At 45.6% G+C, this 19,257-nt stretch overlaps 1 long non-coding RNA gene across 1 annotated transcript in view; it reads left to right on the top strand.

Moving 5' to 3' along the window:
• Nucleotides 1-19,257, top strand: part of LOC115521865 — a 38,890-nt gene that overhangs the window by 12,823 nt on the left and 6,810 nt on the right. The window contains exons 2-3 of the long non-coding RNA XR_003971189.1: nucleotides 7,873-7,995; nucleotides 9,339-9,511. This is a non-coding gene — a long non-coding RNA (uncharacterized LOC115521865). The remainder of the gene's footprint in view (nucleotides 1-7,872; nucleotides 7,996-9,338; nucleotides 9,512-19,257) is intronic.

The following is a 19,257-nucleotide window of genomic DNA, read 5'->3' as shown; positions in this document are numbered from 1 at the left end:
CTGTCAGCACAGAGCCCACCATGAACCCACAAACTGTGAGATCATGACCTGAGCCAAAGTCGGAGGCTTAAATGACTGAGCTGAACCACCCAGGTGCCCCTAGGGAGTGGAGGTTTTAAGGTCAGATAAATCCCTTCTGCCACTGACTTAACTGGCTGTGTGACCTTGGGCCAGTTACTCAACCTCTCTGTAACCGGGGTGTGGCAATCCCTATCTCAAAAGATCTTTGTGAAACTGAAGCTAACTACGACTATGTACACGGAAGGTTAAGTATGGAGTCAAACGGTCATTTCTTTGTCGACGGCGGCAATGATAATAAATCTACCCCACGTTCCACGTGGCAAAGCTCCTCCTTGTGAATAATCAACGAGGAGTGAACAATGGGCAACTCGATTTTGACTGATTGTCACTATTTGCTAAGCATTAATAAATGCCAACATTAGAGCCCCTTCCAAGGACTCTGCCCGTAGCTACACCCCCAAATCCGAGACCGGCCGGCCATCAACCATTGCTCCTAAATCCTTCATTCCTTTCTCATTAAGGTTTCAGTCTCTGAGCTGTGCCAGCACCGTCAATAAAAAGCGCAGTTCACTCGCCTCCCTTTCAAGAATACTTTGCCCAAGATAATTATAACCCCTGGAAAAGGATGCAAGCAAATTAGCATCATAATCTATGGGAGCAGAAGGCATGGTGGTGATTTTCCCATAAGAAATACTTCTATTTTGGAAATCTCAGTAGTCTACCACTTTCTCTCTCATGAGAGTCAACACAGTTTTGATTTACTGACTCACTGTCCCTGGAGTGTTTTTCTCTGAATTTTAAACAAAAAAAAAAAAAAAAAAAAAAAAAAAAATTAAAAAAGGAGAAAAAAAATTGTAGAAGAAATGCAAGGCAAGAAGGAAAAACGACGAGAAAAAAAAAGGAAATGAGAGAAAGAAGAGGGAAGGAGAGGAAGTAAAACAGTGTGCTGTCAAAGAGGTTTAGAGCTAAAATATTGAAAGTTAACAGTAGAAAATTTCTTTGTCTTTATGTATTTATGAGTTTATTTATTTATTTATTTTGAGAGAGAGAGAGAGAGAGAGAGAGAGAACCCCAAGCAGGCTCTGTACGGTCAGCACTGAGCCTGAGGTGGAGCTCGAACTTACAAACCGCGAGATCATGACCTCAGCCGAAATCAAGAGTTGGACGCTTAACAAACAGAGCCACCCAGGCGCCCCATCAGTTGAAAATATTCTGACTATTTGAGCATTATTGAAATATCAATAAGTTGGAAGTTTGAGTATTTATTTAGTCTGGAAGTGTCCCATTAACCCTACTTTTCAAGTGTTTACTAAGTATTTATTGTGGGTCTAATTTTGCCAGGTGCAGGGGGCGTGGGCAGTCTGGGCCTATCGATGGCTCAGTGTCTTCTCCCTCAATACTTGTGATCTGATTGGGGATATAGAACAATTAGAAAATTAGATATCTTATAATCAAGAAGCAAAACTGACAGAAAGGTAGTTTGTTTTAGTTCCACAGGCTTCTAGAAAGAAAAAGCAAGTGGCCCTGTCAAGTACCTTTCTCTAGGAGAAACTCTGTGCCTATCAGTGTATTAATGGTTCCCTCTTTGGGGCGCCTGGGTGGCTCAGTCGGCTGAGCATCCGACTTTGGCTCAGGTCATGATCTCACAGTTCATGAGTTTGAGCCCCACGTCGGGCTCTGTGCTGACAGCTCAGGGCCTGGAACCTGCTTCGGATTCTGGGTCTCCCACTCTTTCTCTACCCCTCCCCCACTCATGCTCTGTGTCTCTGTCTCTCAAAAATAAATAAACATTAAAAAAGAATTTAAAGAGTGGTATGCAAGCAGAGTCTAGATGCTTATTGGAGCTTTAAACATTCTTGTTATCTGTCATCCTGTGTAATTATTATCCTGCTAAATGCATTTCAGTACACTCAGGAATGTTTTCTTCGACGATAGGTCCAGGAGCTGGCCCAACTTCAGGCATAGCTCTATCCAGGTGCTCAAATAATGTTTCTCAGACCTTGTTTTGTTCTTGATTTTGTTTTTTTCTCAGCTTTTTCCCTGTTTGCTATGTTTTGGTTTCATTTTCTAGCAGGTTCCTTTTCCACGTGGTTGGAAAGGTATTCCCTGGTAACTCATTCGTTCACTCGCCCATTCTTCCTGTTGCTCTGGGGAACATGATTAAATGATTTTCCCAGCTTTGCTTTGCAATTCAGTGTGAACCCATGATGGGTTCTGGTGAGTGGAACATGGACAGAGTGATGCATGGCACCCTTTCTCACGAGCCTTTGCTCTCTCTCTCTCACACTCTTTTTTTTCTAGCTGCCTGTAGGTTCGAGGGACGCAGGCAGCAAGGACTCCATGGCCCAGTGATGGAGGGAGCCTGGCTTCCTGCTTCTCTGTATAGAGGGTAACCTACCAAACACCCATAGTGGATTGTTAAGTGAAAAGAAAAAAAAGTCTATCATGTGAAGCCACTGCAATTCTGGTGTTTGTGACTGCAATTAGCCTATCAGAATCCAGCTCTCATGATGCCTCTGTCCATATCGGCTCTTGGAAAGAATTCTCATTATGTCAACTTAAGGTATTTGACCACACACTAGAATAATCAGGGTTTCCCAGGGGACTGAAGAGAGGTAGAAACACTTGATTCCCACCAGAAACACAGGGAATAGGAGCAAGATAGTTTATAAAATGAAGAGAGGCAAGACAGGAAAAGACAAAGACGCTATAGCAGTTGTTACAAGATCATACACAGGTTGGCATTGGGTTCCAGACCTGGCTTGACTGTAACTTACATGCAAGGCTGGGGGCGTGCTGCTCAACCTCACCATGCAGTGTGGCAATTGTGCTAGATGGTTTCTTAAGTCTTTTTCTTTTTTTTTTTCTTTTTTTTTTTTTTTTTTTATTTTTATTTAAAAAATATTTTTTTTTTCAACGTTTATTTATTTTTGGGACAGAGAGAGACAGAGCATGAACGGGGCAGGGGCAGAGAGAGAGGGAGACACAGAATTGGAAACAGGCTCCAGGCTCCGAGCCATCAGCCCAGAGCCTGACGCGGGGCTCGAACTCCCGGACCGTGAGATCGTGACCTGGCTGAAGTCGGACGCTTAACCGACTGCGCCACCCAGGCGCCCCTCTTAAGTCTTTTTCAACTTTGAGATTATTTGGTAACAAAATGTATCTTTCTTCCTACCATTGGGTATGACAAGGGAAATAATTGCCCTACCTACTTGATGGATGGTTAATTAAGAAAAAGATTGTGTAGGGATGCCTGGGCGGCTCAGTTGGCTAAGCGTCCAACTCTCGGTTTTGAATCAGGTTGAGATCTTATGGTTCATGGGTTTGAGCCCTGCATCAGGCTCCATGCTGTCCACTGTCCCAGCTCTGTCTCTCTCAAAATAAATGAATAAAGTTAAAAAAGAAAAAGATTGAGTATAGATTTAGAAATGGTAGAGACAGGGTCAATTCAGCGGCTGGCAGCCATGTGTGGTGGCCATGTGGGCAGAACTGAGAATAGAGGAATTTAGCGGGAAAATGTAGAAGGAAAGAGGCGCGTCTGGGTGGCTCAGTCGGTTAAGCATCTGACTTCAGCTCAGGTCATGATCTCACAGTTCATGAGTTCAAGTTGCATGTGGGGCTCTGTGCTGACAGCTCAGAGCCTGGAGCCTGCTTTGGATTCTGCCTTTCCCAGTCTCTCTGCCCCTTTGCCGCTCACACTCTGTCTCTCTCTGTCTCTCAGAAATAAATAAACTTGAAAAAAAAAATGTTCTTGTTTAAACAAAAAAGAAAACGTAGAAGGAAACAGAATGTTTCCAGGAGCATGAACAGTGCCTGAAAGGTGCAAGGCAGTAAGAAGCGACATTTATAAAGATTTACAGGGATAATAGCAAAGAACCAAAATAAACAGCAAGAGCCACCTGTGGAGTCACTTGGGAACTGTAAGGTCTTAGCCATAAGAACATGGCGGAATGTAACAGAAGGGGAAAGGGTGGAAAGAGTCAGGATTGACAAGCTGAGATGCAGACCTAGTCAGTCCTGAACAGATGAACTTTACCTTATTTTTTAATGTTTATTTATTTTGAGAGAGAGAGGGCACGAGTGAAGAAGGAGGTGAGAGAAAGGGAGAGAGAGAATCCCAAGCAGGCTCTGTGCTGTCAGCACAGAGCCTGACATGGGGCTCGATCTCACGAGCCAAAATCAAGAGTTGGGGACTTAACCAACTGAGCCACCCAGGTGCCCCCAACTAATTATATTTTTGAAATGAATTGGATGATGTCTCTTAATTTTTCTCATACTACTTTCTAATCAGGGGTCCTATTTTGAATCTAAGTTGATGTCTATGCAAGTGGGGGAAGCCCAGACATGAGGGACCAAGTTGTGTCTTGGGAGAGGGATGCTTTTGAGAAAAGATCTGGGGTCACATTCTATTTTTTTTAAGTCTGTTTGTTTGTTTGTTTGTTTGTTTATTTATTTATTTATTTATTTATTTTTATATGAAATTTATTGTCAAATTGGTTTCCATACAACACCCAGTGCTCATCCCAACAGGTGCCCTCCTGAATGCCCATCACCCACTTTCCCCTCCTCCCACCCCCCCATCAACCCTTCAGTTTATTCTCAGTTTTTAAGAGTCTCTTATGGTTTGCCTCCTTCCCTCTCTGTAACTTTTTTCCCCCCTTCCCTCCCCCATGGTCTTCTGTTAAGTTTCTCAGGATCCACATAAGAGTGAAAACATATGGTATCTGTCTTTCTCTGTATGACTTATTTCACTTAGCATAACACTCTCCAGTTCCATCCACATTGCCACAAAAGGCCAGATTTCATTCTTTCTCATTGCCAAGTAGTATTCCATTGTGTATATAAACCACAATTTCTTTATCCATTCATCAGTTGATGGACATTTAGGCTCTTTCCATAATTTGGCTATTGTTGAAAGTGCTGCTGTAAACATTGGGGTACAAGTGCCCCTATGCATCAGCACTCCTGTATTGGGGTCACATTCTAGATTCAACAGAACATGATTCAGTGTTTTGGGACAATCTGTAGAGACACTCGTCATGGTGACAGATCTTATAAACGCACATCTGAGTTGTGGGAGCTGTGAAACCAAAAACACAGGGAGAACTGTATTCACTAAAGCTCTTTAACACACTCCTTTCTTCCTGATCCATCAAATATTTGTTGAACACTTACTATGTGCCAGCGCAGACATTGGGAAATAGTGACAGGTGCCTGCCTTAGCTGATTTCCAGGCGGGTAAGACCCCGGGTGAACAAAGTCACCCAAGAAAATGTCACCTGGAGATGAGGAAACAATCAGATTAATGAAATGGACCAGGATTAGCTGCTTGCGGGGGCCAGATTTCTTGGTGAACCAGCCATGCAGGGAACAGAGTGTTTCAGGCAGTGGGGATAACAGTTGCAAAAGCCCTGAGGAAGGAAGGAGCTGGCATGTTCTATAACCTGAGAGGAGGCCAGAGTGACCACAGCACAGTGAACAGGGTTAGAGAGACAGGAAGTGCCCTGGTCATGTAGCAGGATTTCTTAACCGCGGGTCTATTATTGTCATTTGGGACCGGAAAATTCTCTATTGTTGGAGGTTGTCCTGTGCATTGCAGGATGTTTTGCAGTGTCTCTGGCCTCTACCCACTAGATGCCAGTAGTACCCCCCAGTTGTGACAGATAACAATGTCTTCAGACATTGCCGCATGTGTTTTGGGGGTTAGAACCAAAGGGAAGGTAGAACACCAAGGAGGGCTACTAGAATGTGAAATGGAAGAGGAGAAGGGCATTGTGATGGTTAATTTTACATGTCCACTGGCTGGGTCAATGGTGCTCAGCCATTTGGTCAGATTGTATCCCAGATACTTCTGTGAAGGTAATTTTAAGATGAGATTGACATTTAAATCAGTAAACTTTGAGTAAAGCATTTTACCCTCCATAATGTGGTGGGCCTTGTCCAATCAGTTGAAGTTCTTAAGAGAAAAAAGACTGACCTTTTCCTCCAAAAGGGAATTCTGCCAATATACTGCCTTTGGACTTGAGCTTCAACATCAATTCTTCCTTGGGTCCCCAAGCCTTAGATGAGTCTTTGGACTTACCAGTCCACATAATTTCATGAACCAATTCCTTAAAATAAATTCTCTCTCTCTCTCTCTCTGTCTAGATATCTATATCTATATCATCTATATCTATATCTATATCTATATAGATATTCTACAAATTCTAGCACCTGACAAGTGCCACTGCCTTGGAGGTTGGGACTAGAGGGTAGGGGCAATAGTGGGGGTGGCTGGAGCCCAACCAAGAGCTTCGAGAACACCACAGAGAACAGATGCTTTGTCAGGGAGGGCAGTTGTTTTTGCAGGGGGGCCAGAGTGGGGCCAGCAGTTAGACAGTCTCAGAGATCTTTATGGTTGAGGGAGGCCTCAGTGAGAGCTTGTAAGGGCAGAGAAAGCTTGTCCCAAAGTAGGGCAGAGAAGCTTGTCCATGGTGCACATGAGGTGCTCTGGGGACCCTCCTACTAATGAGCAGGCAGGAGTTTTGGTGGGGCCGAAGACAACGTCAGGAGAGGCGATAGTCAAGGAAATACAGCCACTGCCATTTGGTGATGACATTTTAACTCCCAGGCTTGTGCACAGAAACTGGAGATGTAGATATGTGAGAAGGACCTCAGTGTAGGTGTAATTTATTCCCTGGTGGTCTCACAACAGTGCCCAGGTGCAGACAGACTCCCTGCTTTCACCCTGATTCAGAGGTAACAAAACCAGAGTCTAGGAAGCAGGGACAAACATACCAGCACTTTCCACCTCTGGGAGCACACTTAAAGAGGTACTTCCGTCGCCAAATGAATATACCTGGATTTTAATGCACAAAAACAAAGGACACATCATCTCACCGGACACCTGGAAGAGGGATTCTTTCCCAAGAGAGGCCAGAGGGGTGAGAAAAAGTGGTTTTTCCTCTCCTTCCTGCTAGGAAAACACTAGAGCTGGCTGATTCAAAGGGGAGATTGAAGAGAAGCTTCTTTTTATAGATGTTGGTTTTGGAGTGCGTTCCAGCAAAACCGTCACAGGTGTCCATCCCGTCTACTCAGTAAACTTGCTGTGACCTGACCGTAAGGGGAAGCTTTGGCGGCCTCCACTCCTGGGCTATGTTGCTGACCCAACCTGAAACCCTTCTTTAGGGTGAGTCAGCAACATATCCCATGACTTTTGGGCGATAGGTTCTTTTATATAAGACCATAAAGCAAAAGGCCCTTTCTGCATCGTGTTGAATTTCCCAGAGGCTATGACCAGGGATTAGACCGAGGTAAAGAAATTCAAGAGATACTGCTAAAAAGCATTGAGGAATTCATAACTTGGCTCCGTCATGCCCTTCAAGCATTTGTGGAGAGCAAATAAGACCGTGGGTAATTGAGAATAAAATGTGTTGCTTTTCACACATTGGAAGAACTCAAGTGAAAATAAATCCCTTTAAACATTTTAATTTCAATTAACTTCATATTATAAGACACACACATACACAGTCACACATTTTTTTGGCTTGCCTTCCTTTTGCTATGGATGTGGTTCTCCAAACCCACTGTTACAGCAGCACATGAAAGTTTTTCTTAAAAATTATCCAATTTATAACCTAAATATAAAAATCTCAAAAAAAAAAACCCTATGTCAACACATAACTAATGAAATAGTTTTGATCTTTACTGGTCTGGCCTTTGTTTGTTTGTTTGTTTTGGCCTTCTGATGCTCATTCTAGGTCACTGGTGATCTAGTTTTCACCCTACTGATGCTGCTCATGGCTAACCCTTCTGTTGGTAATGGTGGCTCTCTCTAGGTGCTGCATACACTCTAATGCTCTCCTCTCTTAGGTATTGATCTCAGACACTTCAACACCATGACGACCCAACATCATGGTTGACAACTGCCTGTCTAGTGTATAAGACAGATGATCAAGGTGATAGGACCACGTGATCTCAGATTCTAACTGGTAGGTTAGTATCATCCAGATCTGTTCATTTCAGCATTTTACTTAAACAGAAGGCACAGTTTGGTCAACCCTGAACAAAAATGGATATTCCTTGAGGAGGAATTGTTGGTAGCAAAAAAAAAAAAAAAAAAAAAAAAAAAAAAAAAAAAAAAAAAAAATCAAACAAAAACAAAAACAGAAACAAATCTTGTTCTTTGCACTCAAGAAATCGCGTCAGGGCCGGGGAGCCTGGGTGGCTCAGTCGGTTAAGCGTCTGACTTCGACTCAGGTCATGATCTCATGGTTCATGAGTTGAAGCCCTGTGTTGGGCTCCGTGCTGACAGGTCAGAGCCTGGAGCCCGCTTCAGATTCTGGGTCTCCCTCTCTCTGTGCCCCTCCCCTGCTCGCACTCTGTCTCTCTTTCTCTCTCTCAAAAATAAATAAAACATTAAAAAAAAAATCTGGTCATGGTCAAATCCAACAGGTGACGTGACTAGTTCTGTGACTGAGCAGATGACTCAACTTATTCTGCATTTCAGTTTCCCTGTCTATAAAGCAGGGCTAATAATAATCAGCCCTAACTCACACACAGGGTTGCAGTAATCACAAGCAGTGAGATAGGAGAAAGTGGTTGTAAGTTTGAAAGCATGCCAGGCTCATGTAAGATGGCATTCAGTCACTAATAATTATTGAACAGTCACTAATGTACTGTCACCCTTTGTGTGTTAAGCTCCAAGTTCAATATCCAATGTTGTATAAATAGGTAAGACGTGGTCCCTGCCTCTAGTGAGTGCGCGAGGAGAAGCCCATGAAATAAGGAGAAACTAACATCCTCTCACATTACATAAATTTCACATTACTGAGAAGTAGTGAGGATTGAAACTCTGTGATTAATCCTTTTCACAGACATTTAAATAGCATTGATTGAATGTTTGTGCTTCGGGTTCAATTTTGTTTTTGAGTCAAGGTGGTAAGGTTGACACCTTTACTTAATTTATTAAAATAGAACTTTTCTTTAAATTACAAAAAAACCCCTATATTCATTTAAACTAAAGACTACAGAAAGTAGAAATTATAGGTCCTTTGGTTCTATGTTTGAATCCCCAGCTACAGCTCTGATGCCTTAGACCGACAATTGCTTATCGTTAAAGTGAGGCTCATAAATACGGATGCAAAAATCTTATGGGAATTATGAGGAAAGTGATTTAAAATGCCAAGGATAATATTTGGTGGGTGTTTAATAAATGCGGGTTCTTTTCTCCTTCCTTTATTTTGAAAGTTAATTTGAGTGGAATTAACTTTATATGTAATATAGTCATCTGAAGAAAGCCCGATCTGTAATGAATATATATTTGGCTCACTTTTCAGGTTCCATTTGTGCATAATGAATGCTTCCAAATCTCAAGTGCCCAGCGGAAGGGCCTTCTACTCCATTTTACAAATGAACGTGCTCAAGGACTTTTCAGACAGTTGATCATTAACTCTCAGGAAATGCCTGACCCTCACATTCTCCTGGCTGCTTCACATTTTTTGAGGAAAAGGTACATTTGAAAAATTGTCTCTTTGTTTGTTGAATAACTTTAATCTCCAACCAGTCATTTCTTTCTCCCGTGGGCACAAACACACTAAAGTGTCCTCTCTGAGTATTTAAAGACCGAAGCAGTCAAAATAAGTCAAGAGTGAAGCTCCACTTGTATTATTCTGTAGGAGTGGTTTTAGTGTAAATGATGGAAAGACATCTTGCCGGTTGGCTAGGAAAGCGAAGAGGTTTTCTCTTGTACCTCACGTGGTATGACTCAGGGCATCTCAGATGTAGTAACTACACTAATGAAAATAGGTGCCGTTTGCTCCTCAGTTAAAGTAGGAGGTCCCCAAGAAGAGTGGCTATGCTGAAGGCCATTTCTAGAAAGTCCGCCATGGGGTAGAATGGTTCTCATGGTGACACATGAAAATCTCAGCTTTTCTTTAAAGAGTGTCCCACACAAAGCCTGCACTTCGGTGTCACAGAGTCAGTTTCCCACCGGACTCCACATCCTTTGCCGTGATCTAGGCAAGTTGGTGGCCTTTTCTGAGCCTCAGTGTCATTTGTGATGGGGGCGGCGCTCACGAGAAAGTTGAGAGGAGAGCAGGAGAAAATATATTCATATTTCTGGCATACAGTAGGCATGTAATCTCTGCTCTTTTACTCTCTGGCTCCCCTCACTAAACATGTTAGGCTAGATAGTTTTCAAACTGAATGTCTGGCCTTTTACGTATGGCAAGCTACAAAGTGCTTTCATATACATGATCTCCGTTGGTTTTCCAAAACAACCCTGTGAGGTCGGTGGGCTTGGGCTTAATATCAACACTATTTTGTACATAAAGAAACAGTGCTCAAAGAGGTTATGAGAATTAGCTACCCTAACTCACTTGGCCGGTGACGGAAGATGCAGGCAGAGGGTCCAGGCCTTTTGGCACCCATGTCTGCGCTTGGCCGTCCCCCCGCTTTGTAACCCCAGTTTTGTCGACGATCCAAACGGCAAACTCGAGTGGATTCTTCTTGTTCTCTCATGATAACTGGAGCAGTCAGGGTTCACCCAGAGAAGCAGAACCGGTATCAGATTTATTGCCAGGAATTGGCTTGCCCGGTTGTGCGGACTGGCTAGGCAGGTCTGGAGTCTAGTGGGGGGAGGGGTCAAGAAAGGAAGGTCGCTGAGATGCCGGAATCCCAAGAAGCGTGGAGCCCCAACTTGGAGTCTCTGAATTCAGGGAGGGACCCGCCTTCTTTTAAAGGGCTTCCTACCCATTAAGTCGGGTCCACCCGGATGACCTCCCTATGGAGCAACTGGAAGACAGCTAATTAGAAAGACCTTGATCATATCTGCAAAATCCCTTCACAGCAGCACCCACGTTAGTGTTTGACTGACTCGCCGGGAGAAGGCATGTGTCTGCCATCACATGGCCTCTGTCCACCTTCCTTTCCCCAAATTCCCAGGAGAGGACATCCCTTGGAGTCCACTCTCACCAGAACATACTAGAAACGGAATCCTTGGGATCCTACTCCGTTGAGCCGAGTTGAAAAAAAATCACACAGCCATTGTGATAACACCCAGAAGCCCACCTCTGAAAGGTGGTTTTCTAGTAAAGTATTTCTGTGGCCGTTGTGCACACGTTCTGGTCACGGTGAGGGAAGACTGGGGAAGTGATTGCTCATGAGTTTACCCTTCGCGTTTTCTGCTATCAGGTTCCAGGGACAGAGCTGTTACGCTCACAAGCTCTTGTGGATTGGATTTCTGGGACATTCCCAGAGAAGTTGCTCAGACACGGTGAGCGTCTGGTGGTAGTTACTGTGGGCGCAGGACTCACAGCTGAACTTGAGGTATGTCACTGTGTCAGGCAAGGCCAAACGAAGCAAAGCCAGCTGAACCAAATAAAAATGACAACTATAGCCATAGGTCAACAAGCAAGATCGGCGGCAGTGATAACGAACGGCATTAGGGCTTTTTCATGTGTAAGGTTTTTGTTCTTGAGGACTAGAATTATTTGGTGATGCTGAAAACAATCAAGGATGGCATACCTGGGGACAGACCAGCCGTGTGCCTTTATCAAGCACTGAATACTCTTTTGTCTTTGTGCCTGGCGGAATATTCCACTACAAAGTTGTATTAGTTGATTCTTCAGAAAAACAGAACCAATAGATGTGTGTAAACACACACACATGCACGCACACACACACACACAGAAATTTATTGTAAGGAACTGGCTTATGTGATTTTGCAGACTGACAGGTCCCAAGATCAGCAGTCAGCCAGCTGGAGACCCAGGAGAGCCAATGTCTCAGTTTGAATCCCAAGGCAGAAAAAAAAAAAAAAAAAAAAAAAAAAAAAATCCATGTTCCAGCCCAAAGGCAGTCAGACAGGAGGAATTTAGGGGAGGCTCAGCCTTCTGTTCTATTTAGGCCTTCCTTCAACTGCTTGGATGAGGCCCACCCGAATTAGAGAAGGAAATCTGCTTCATTCATTCGATCAATTTCAATGTTAAATTCATACAAAAGCACCCTCACAGAAACACCCGGATAATGTTTGACCAGATATCTGGGTCGCCTGTGGCCTAGTCAAGTTGACTCAGAAAATTAATCCTCATACTAGTTTTAGTTTATAGCAAACACAAAAGAAATTCCCCGAAAGAGCTCTACTCCTTTTTTCTCAGGATCCCTGGACTTTTCCTCTGGTTTTCTCAGCTCAGAGCATTCCAAATGTGTTTTCCTTCAAGCCCCCCACGACTTTTGTGCGTGTGTGTGTGTGTGTGTGTGTGCACGTGTGTTTTGCCCAGAAACATAAAGTAGAGCTCTACTGCCAGTGTTGTTACCTGGGACAGCCGTCTATCAGCTACCCATGCAGCAGGGATTGTCCCCGTGTCAGCACCAGCTGGTGGGAAGGTATTACCCTCAGGCATCCTTGTTGCCGAGCTCTGGTTGCTGTACTCAGTCCGTGCTGAGAGGACCCCTACCCTGGAAGTAAAAGTTTAGTGAGTGTGGCATTCAGGAACACATATATGAGAGGTTTGGGGGAGATTGCAAAAATGGCCCGAGGTTTTCATGCCTACAGTGTGACTTTGCAGCTCCTCTTATCAATAAGTGGGTTTTTATTTCCCCACTTCTTGAAATAGGTTGGCCTTGTGACTGGCTTTGGCTACAGACGCATGGACGTGATAATGCGCTAGTTTTGAGCTCAGGCTCCGAGAGGCCTTGCATACTTCCATATTTTCCTCTTGGAGCCCTGTCCAGATAATCTATGAATAAGCTCCCGCCAGCCTGTTGGAGGATGAGGGAATGTGGAACAGAGATGAGCCGTTGCAGCTGAAACATTTCTAGACCAGCCTCCCTCAACTGGCCTAGTAGCCAACCACAAATGCATTAATGACCCCCGCCGGGACCAGAAGAGCTCCCCAGTTGAGCACTGATCACAGCCCCAATTACCAGGCTGAAGAGCTATGAGCTACAGAAGTGGCTATTGTTTTAGGTCATTAAGTTTTGGGGTGGATTGTTAGTGTCTTCGAATTTCAGCATATGAGACCGGATGACATAAGACACTGGGCTTGCGTATCTGGGATCTGGTTTAAGAAGGCGTGGCTCTGGCTTCCCTCTCACTCTTGTTCAAGTAAATACAGGTTCTAACTGGCCAAGTGGCCTGAGCAGGTGATAACTACACTCATTTCCTACTGCATTTATAATCTCCTGCTGAATTTCCGTGACCTCAGTGGGGTCACAGATTTGAAGAATTATAGAGCGATTTGGTGGAGGTGAAAGAACAATTTCAGAGGAGATTCATAGGTTCTGATGACTATGAATCATACCTTAAGAATTTGTGGCTACCTTTGAAGTGCAAACCACAGGATGTATCTGATTTATTCAGCATCTGTGCTGTTCCTGTGGTTCAGTTTCCAAAAGACCTGACTAAGCTGAAAATGAACTGTGCCCCCAACAAGACCATTGGTAAAAAACGTTGGGTGTGTTAACCAGAATTTTTCTGAATTTTCTGGCCACATGGCCAAAATCTCGCTCAAGTGTGGGCTTTATGGAAATGACTTTGGGGAAACGTTTTCTTTTATGAGGCTTTTAAGATCAAAGCTGAATCTCTCCTAGAGATACAGATTGTGATTCAGAAACGCCATGTGCCCTAACTGAATGTACTCCCGAGATTCTTCAGAGCAGTTCAGTTTAATAGAAGTTTCTTTACTTACTAAGATGTCCAAGTGACGGCCACCTGACTGACAAGGATGGAGTTTTGAATGTGTTTGGCTGAAAAACGTTTTTTGTTGTTTTTTTTTTTTAGTTCGCTTTCTATTGAGTAAAAAGAAAGCATATACCAGAGTGTTCTCTAATTCTAAACCTAATCCAGTTAGTATACAATCTGGTAGACAGTTGAGTGAAACCCAATGAATGGTTTTCATTTACTTTACTTGCTTTGTTGAGTTGAAGGGCCTGGTGTAATACTACGGAACTTTCTAGGAATTATGTATCGGTTGAAACGATTAGGCAATTTGTTGGAGAAATCTCGTGGCTTCACCCCCCCAGCAACCTGCTCGTTTTTGAAATATTTTCTATTATGATTGGAAAAAGATCCTGTTTTTCAGCTGACAAATGACCCCATCCTTCCTCAGAAACGTATTCCCTTTAGAGGCCTATTTCATTTCGGCAAAAGACGCTCTACCTTCCTAAGGGAGGACGTTATGCTTTTGGCTGAGGGAAGCCCAGACTTGAAATGAAAAAAGCTATTGATTAGCTTATTACCATTATTATTAATAGTGGTAGTAGTCACTATATTTATTGGGTCTGGGGCAAGACACTAAGTAAAATTACCCACATCGTCGTCTCCTTTAATACCCACAACAACCCTCTGAGACAGGCATTGCTATTATCCCCGTTTTCAGATGAGGAAACGGAGGCAGGGAGAAGTCAAATGGCTTCCCCACATGGCTTAGTGGGAAAATGGAAGAGGTGGGGCCCGAACACAATTTTGTTAGGCTCAAACCTCCTAGCTTTTTCCAAATACTCTATGGTATTAAATCAAGTACTAAAGAATCTCTTTTTTTTCTTATCTTATCAAAATATGATGGTTAGTGGCAGCTCCTTTGCACAGGCAAAGTGGGTGATTAAAACCGTACAGGAGAAAAAATGAATTTCCCTCTACCCTCCTGAGCTCTTGGCTGAGACCCCCGCAATAAAAGACCAAAAGATCAACAAGAGAAAAACAAGTTTATCAGTAACATGTAGCCCTCATACATAAATGTGAGGCACCCAGGGAAAATGAGTAATTCAGAGAGGCGGCTTACAATTTGGGCTTAAATACCACCTTAACAGGGAAAAGGGGAGGGAGGAGGCAGGCCTCTTCGGGGAGGGTAAATGATTTCTGGAAAAGATGGTTTGGGATGGAGATTGCCTGGGTGTGCGGTCCGCCTACAGTGTCCTCCCCTGGAACAAGACTCCACCTTCCTTGGGGGATGAACTTCCTGGGGAGAAATTTGTACCAACTGACTTGCTCCTGGAGGATGCGTCTTCAGGCAGATGAGAGCTCAGAGAAGGCCTTTCCTTGCCTTTGCTGTTGTTCAAGCGCCGGCGGCTCGAAACAACGGCTATCCTCCCGGGGCATATTTTGGAGCGGCAGGTCCCGTGACCCTTCAAAACTGAATGTCCGTTGGTTTAGCTTTTGGTCAAGGGACCTTGCGTGCTCACTCCTAGAATAGAGAAGGCGGGATGATGTCAAGTTCAACACCTCTGTTGGGTCCTATTCTGCGGGATCTTTTAGAGTCTGGATGCCATTCCCGGCTGAAAATGATGCCCCTGTCCCAGAGATGGGATGGGAGGGGGCGGGGGGTGGAGGAAGAGAGGAAGAACGGGCAGTGGAAGAGAGAGGGAGAGATGGAGACTGAGAGAGAGAGCTACAACCAACCACTGACCGTCTGACATCTTTCTACGTTCCATCGCTTGCAGCCAGGACGCGACCGTGCACCCCTTAGGATTTCGGCTGCATCGCCTGAAAAAGGAAAGGTCATACATAACACATGGTAAGGTGAGGCCTCTTTCTGGTCTCGTTGTAATAAATTCCATACACAGCTCGTTTCATTTCCGCTCAGCCATTCGCCCGTCAGAGGCAACTGCAACCCGCCGTGTCTCCACCAGCCAAGCACGTGTTAGTCGCCACGTGGGCCAAGGCCGTGTGGCCCCTGTCCCGCAAAGCCCACGAGGTGCAGGCATTTTGAAATGTCTTAGAGCAAAAGCCCCAGTGGGGCCTTCTCTTGCAGGACTGACTTCCTGGCTGGAGGGAAACTCACGGCCGATGCCTTTCCCAAGCGAGAAACACGTTGGTGACATTTCCCGGCAGAAACGCGGACTTTGCGAGTGGGGCGAATCCCACGGTGTGGGGGAGGCGGCAGATGGGTTCTGAAAACGGGGGCTCGATGGGCCCACGGCGTGGCAGCGTGCCCGGGGCCGCCGTGGAGAAAGCCTCCGACAGAGGAGAGGGAAGCTCCCCTTTCTCAGGAATGATTCACTCGCTCCACGTTTGCAGGGTGCTTCGCACGCCCGCCTGGCGGAACAGGAAGGCCCGTATTGTGCTCAATTGTTTTCCTGAATGCCTTTCTCAACAACAGCAGAAGGAAACATTACCGTTTGGCCTCAAGCCATCCAGGCCACTCGGTACTCACAGCGCTTAGAATGTCAAAGTCGGGCTCAGCCGAGGCAGGCAGGGACCCACGGCCGCAGTTTATTTCTGTCTGTGTTTCAGATTAAACGGCTGCCTCTCGAAGCAAACAATCCCGGGTGATTTAAGACAACGGGAACTCCCTTTTACTAGAAACAGCCCCGACCCAAAGTCTGACCGTTTGTTTTATGAGCCTGTTTCTCGGCCAGTAACCCCCAGGGTGGGGGTGGGGGTGGGGGTGGGGGTGGGGGGGCGGGTGACACCACCACCCATTGAGTCACCTGAATAACGTATGAAAGGCTCTGCAAGCCAGCTACCTCCTTCTCGGATCCAATAGTTCCGGGAGACTGGACGGGTGGGGAAAGTGTGGCCTGGGGAAAAGCGGAAGGAGGAAACCAGAAGGTTCGTGAACACAGGAAGGGAAGAGAAAGAGCTTGCCCCCGCCTGGGGCTCTCTAGCCTCTGGGTGGAATTATGGGGACAGTAAGGTCCTGGTAATGGCTGTGAAGCTCCTCGGTGACCTTACCTCCCACCTGCACTCTGGAAAGTCCCTCCCCATCACTGCTGAGGGTCTCCTGCTGGGTGATGTCCCTCCTGTGCTCAGTAACACGTCTAGATCCTTCTTCCTCCTTGGACACCTTTGTCCCCTGCCTCTTTCTCAGCTGCTGCCGCTGTTCCTGAAAAGCCTAGCCCGTTGGGCTCAGGGGCCAGAAAATAGGGTCTGGGGATAGAGTAGCGAGGATGCTTGTCTCCTAAAGCCAGAAGTGCTCTGGGTCCCAGCAGCCCTCACTGTTGCAGTGTCTAAAAGCATCCTTCTTGCCAGTTTCTTAAACTTCTCTCCACTGAGGTTTAAGCTGGAGGCCATGGTGCGGGTGGGGGGGGGGGGTGGAGGGAACGGCAGCAGGAGGCAGGCAGATTCTACTCCAGATCCTTCCTCCAGGTCTCCTGGCTCCCGGTCCTGTCCCTGTTCCTTCTTTCAGGTTCTCCGGAACCGGCTCCATCCACTCCTCCGGCCCTGGCCCCGAGCAGCTCACAAAGAGGTAACCCGCTGCAAAGCGAGAGCTGTGGTGGGTTTCTTGGCCCACCTGCTCTGACACCAGGAAAGCTGAAGTCAGTTTGGGCGCACCCAGAAAATCTGCCTCATGAGCTTATTCCATATCCTCGGGGAGTTTTTGTCAGTCTGTATTAATACATACCCAAAGCAGGTGGGTTACCAAGAAGTGAGCCACGCTCAAAATAGTTGGGGCGACTCGACTAAGGCAAACAGGTTCCTTGCTGGAGGCTTCTCCGAGACGTAACCATGCAGCCGTGCGCTGTGGTTTTGCAAAGAGGTCAGGCTGTGCAGGGGTAGCTTGTGCCTTAACCTGGTTAAGTCCTTCCTACACTCTCTGGTTCCGAAGGGGGAACTCTAGGCAGGTGCGTTTCCTACAACTGAGTGGCCCTTTCTTAGAGAATGCAGATTCACTGGATAGCAAGCTTTGTGGCTGCCTCCAGCACCCCTAAAAGCATTGGGGGGGCAGGGGGACGCCCAAGCTCGGGAGAAGGGCAGGCTTACAGCTCTCAGAACCCAGGGCAGGGTAACATGTGTGCTGCTGAAGGTGGAAGCAGCCAGAGTTCAAATTTAGTGCACTTCACTGGGGATGGGCTGGAGGTGGGGGGTGGGGGCAGCCATTATGATGGCAGGTTCCAGCAGGGCAGCTGGTTGAGAAGGGGCCAGAAGCCTCATCCTTTTAGCGGAGCTGACTGGGAGAGTCAGGGTTCCCAACGAAAACAGCCCAGCTTGTACAGCGAGGGTGCGGATGCTTACATGTCGCACAGCCCGCTCAGGTGCCTGGAAAGCAAGCAAACCGAGTCTCAACGACACAAAGAAAACCGATCACACTCTGAAATCCAAACATCGCGTTTGCGCACACGTCCTGCCGCCACTGTGTTGTAACCAGATGGAATCATCTTGCTCATTTCTTGGACCCAGAGTGAAAACTAGCGCTCCATTCTGGAGCCCAAACACCCGGGGGCCAGTGGCGAAGGGGGAAGGTCTGGAAAACACAGTCAACCGACAGTCTCGCTCATGTTGGAACCCACTGCCACCTTTTTTTTTTTTTCTTTTTTAAAAAGAAATATCTATGAAAACTTCTTGGGAGTAACGTTTCACAGAGCCCAGGTAGGAAAGTGCTTGTCTACACAGATTCCAACTGTCTTTGTTGTCTGTACAGAGATGGAAGAGATAAGCAGACTAGCTGAATCAGAAATGAACATGCGACCCTGTGGGAACATGACAGGTATATTATCCCTGAACAACTCAGGCAACAACAGATGTTGGCGAGGATGGGGAGAAACGGGAACCCCCTTGCACTACTGGTGGGAATGCAAACTGGTGTAGCCGCTCTGGAAAACAGTGTGGAAGCTCCTCAAAAAATTAAAAATAGATCTACCCTACGACCCAGCAATAGCACTGCTAGGAATTTACTCAAGGGATACAAGTGTGCTGTTTCGAAGGGGCACATGCACCCCGATGTTTATAGCAGCACTATCGACAATAGACAAAGTATGGAAAGAGCCGAAATGTCCATCGACGGATGAATGGATAAAGAAGATGTGGGATATGGATACAATGGAGTATTACTTGGCAATCAAAAAGAATGAAATCTTGCCATTTGCAACTACGTGGATGGAACTAGAGTGTCTTATGCTAAGCGAAATAAGTCATTCAGAGAAAGACAAATATGCGGTTTCACTCATATGTGGAATTTAAGAAACAAAACAGGTAAACAGAAGGAAAGGGAAGCGAAAATAAGATAAAAACAAGGAGACAAATCATAAAAGACCTTTAAATAGAATAAACTGAGGGTTGCTGGAGGGGTGTTGGGTGGGGGGCGGATGGGCTCAATGGGTGATGGGCATTAAGGAGGGCACTCGTTGGGATGAGCACTGGGTGTCCTATGTAAGTGATGAACCACTAAACTCTATTCCTGAAGTCATTATTACTATATGTTAAGTGACTTGGATTTAAATTAAAAAAAAAAAAAAAAACTTAAGTATTGGAAATATGTTACAGAACGGACATAGGCCAATTTAAATGGTTCAAAGGATAGCCACCATCTAGAAATA

The sequence above is a fragment of the Lynx canadensis genome, chromosome C1, assembly GCF_007474595.2.
Source record: "Lynx canadensis isolate LIC74 chromosome C1, mLynCan4.pri.v2, whole genome shotgun sequence".
Lineage (NCBI taxonomy): Eukaryota > Metazoa > Chordata > Mammalia > Carnivora > Felidae > Lynx > Lynx canadensis.
Note: the sequence above shows the minus strand (reverse complement) of the source record. Positions and strands in the feature narration are given on the sequence as shown.